We start from the raw sequence: 3,133 nt of genomic DNA on the forward strand, positions 1-3,133 counted from the left end.
AAACAGTGGCCAGAGCAGCACTGTTGAAGCTGCTGCTGCTGCTGGAGAAGCAGAAACTCCGGCACATCTTTCATTTCCCTTGCTGAGCCTGCGAGACTCAAAGACATCAATTCTCATGTTACGTTCCATGGGACCTTGACAGCATTTCTTACATGCTCCTTAAAGACAGCACGGGACCTCCCCCCAGCCCCCCAAAAAAAGACAGCGCAGGGGTAGAGGTTAGGAGTGGGAGGGGACGCATTTCCAGTGTGTCTCAGTTCCGTCATCTTCAGGCTCACAAAGTATAATATCTGCAGAGTGTAGCTACAGTTCCATGTTCCCCTTCCTTTCCTGTAGCCTGCTAGCTCTGTGACTTCATAGATGAGTAGCCAGTGACGGTGTAGCAGAAGCCATCAGGGCAAGCATAGGAAAGTATGTGCCAATGACGGGTGAGGATGATGTATATGTGTTATGTGTCTTGAGAAAACAGTGGGATGCATAGAAAACTGTGGGTTCCACATGCCTGCTTTCAACCAGTTGGTCTGTCTGAGGCCAAACTGGACTCCAAAGTGAGCAGATGTGGCCTGTATGGTGGGTCACTGTTGAATTTTTGAAAACCAATGTTTGAGAGTATAAGGCACTAAGTTCCTGTTAGTGATGGAGAAATCCAAAATGTATCTCAAACTGTGTTTGGTCTCCATTCCCTTAGAGAATAGCCCCAGAATTTTCATGCAGAAAGAAATGTAGGATTGAAGTCACCTTCTTTATATTTTCCATCGGGGTATATCCCCAAATTACAAGTAGCCTCAGAGGGGTTTTTGTTTTTTTTTTTCTGTTCTTGAGAAATAGATCCTAAGCTACTTGGAAGGGGAAGAATGGAAGTTAGTTATGTATCTAGCAGAGGCTTAAAGTCTAAAAGATAAAAATCCCCTTTGTAGGACAGTATCCTGCCGAAAGACAACAGTCTCTGGAATTAGATGTTCTCTCAGGGGACAGATGACACTGGGCACACTGCACAGCGCTCATTTCTCTGGGCGCTGCAGAAGGAGAATGTTGCACGGTGGTGGGCGATGTGCTTAGGTGTGATGGCACAGACATGGGTTATCAGGTCAGGCAAGCTTCCACGGATACTGATGTGTGGCAGATGCCGTTGATGCCCGCCCAGGGCTGCCATGATGGTAGGTTTGGGAATAAGTGACATCCTGGTCATTTCATAAGTGACAACGATCTCCTTTCCTGTTGCACAATACCCGAGGCAGCAACAGGGAGAGGGCCCATGCCCCCAGACCTATGTTTGTCTCATGAGACTATTGACAAGGAATCTGGGAGACAATGGAACACAAGCCTTTGAAGTCTCCCTTGCACTCCTCTTTGAGTCAACCCAGGCTCCCTTTGTCTGTCCAAGCGTGAACAGACTGGTTTGTCTCCACCTTGAACCATTGCCTTCCTTCCTTCCTTTGAAAATTATCCCCGAAGCTACTTTCAGACAACTACCAGGATGACACCCAATTCAAGGATGGAGTATATGGTAGATACTTAGAGTCGTCTGGGCTGGCCATTATTAATGAAAAGTACCACCAAGAGTCTTTAAATCAGCCCGTAAAACTTAATACCCTTAAATCATAGCTTTCTCATGGGATGCTCCGTCTCTGTCCCTCTCTTTATCTCTGTCTCTCCCTTTTACTTTCTCTGTTATTTTTTGTTTGTTTTTTTTTTTGAAACAGGGTCTCTCTCTATGTAGCCTTAGTTGTCTTAGAACTCTCTATGTCATCTCTAACCCACAAAGATCTTCCTGCCTCTGCTCCCTTGAAAGCTGTTTTTTTTTGTTGTTGTTGTTATTTTCGAGACAGAATTTCTCTGTGTAGCTCTGGCTGTCCTGGAGCTCACTCTGTAGACCAGGCTGGCCTCGAACTCAGAAATCTGCCTGCCTCTGCCTCCCAAGTACTGGGATTAAAGGCGTGTGCCACCTTAAAGGCATGCACCGCCATGTCAGGATACTGTCCCAGCTCTCCTGATTGGTTTTAAACACCCAGTGAGGTGACAGGTGTCCTTGGCAGAAGCGATCAGCAGGAATGGGAACAGCCATTCTGTGTCAGTGAACCTGTGAGCGAGGAACTCTTTTTGTCATCCTTAAAGCCAAGTCTCTAGAGATTAAATAACAAGATTGTCCATCCTTGTTCTAAAAAACACATGCACACACTGGTGCTAATGGTCTGTTTGCAGGGCAGCATCTAGTTATGTGTTATTATTTATGTCACCATGACCAGGCTGAATGTTCCATTCAAATACCTACTGTTCAGACTGTCACTCGAGCCAACCTTCTTCCCCCCCCACCCTTCCCCCCGGCCCCCTTCATATCACCTGTGCTTGCAAATAGGAGCTGCTTTAGTCTCCCCTCTGGATTCTTCGGGAGAGTGCCTGGTATTGGTTCTGCCAGGGTACCACAGAAATTATTTCAAGAAAAAGATTATGCAATGTTAATGCTTAGCATTTATATGGGTTCTTTTGATTTCAAAAACAACTTATAAATATCGCCTACCATGACAGCAATCCTTGCGAGGTAGGTCAGTATTGTTGTCTACATTAACAATAGAAAACCCGAGGCCAAAGAGGGAAGGGCTCTGCTCTGAGCACGGAGTCAGGAGCCATACTGGGCATAGGCATCTTGGCCATTTGCTCTGGGCCCTGAAGAGGTCACACCTCTCTCATGTAGCAACAGTCTCTGTTAATACAGGATTAAATATTATATAGATATAAAACAACAACACACAATGACAGTATAGAACAATAATCCAATATTTGTTTCTTAGTAAAATATGTTAAGCACAGTATTTAAATTGCATTTGTCTGAAAAGCATTTGGTATATTAAATAGCAGAAGGTATATTAAATAGCTCTATTATAAACATTTGCTGGCATACTCTTAACAGCATAATAATTCTAAATAAATTAAAATCCACCGACGCATAGACCTTTCCTTTATAATACTGTTAACCAAACATAAATGTGAAACTGCTTTATTCTTCAAATGCAGACTTAATGGCTTGCTGGGTATTAGCAGGGGCACTTCATTTCTCTGAGCTTGAGGAAAGGATATATATATATATATATATATATATATATATATATATATATATATATATATATATATATAT

General features: G+C 43.4%; 1 long non-coding RNA gene across 1 annotated transcript in view; it reads left to right on the top strand.

The window, feature by feature from the left end:
- Nucleotides 1-392: 392 nt before the first annotated feature.
- The window catches only part of LOC116103978, a 6,982-nt gene continuing 4,241 nt past the window's right edge, over nt 393-3,133 (top strand). Inside the window, exon 1 of the long non-coding RNA XR_004123644.1 lies at nt 393-411. This is a non-coding gene — a long non-coding RNA (uncharacterized LOC116103978). The remainder of the gene's footprint in view (nt 412-3,133) is intronic.

This window comes from Mastomys coucha, unplaced genomic scaffold (genome assembly GCF_008632895.1).
Source record: "Mastomys coucha isolate ucsf_1 unplaced genomic scaffold, UCSF_Mcou_1 pScaffold1, whole genome shotgun sequence".
Classification (NCBI taxonomy): Eukaryota; Metazoa; Chordata; class Mammalia; order Rodentia; family Muridae; genus Mastomys; species Mastomys coucha.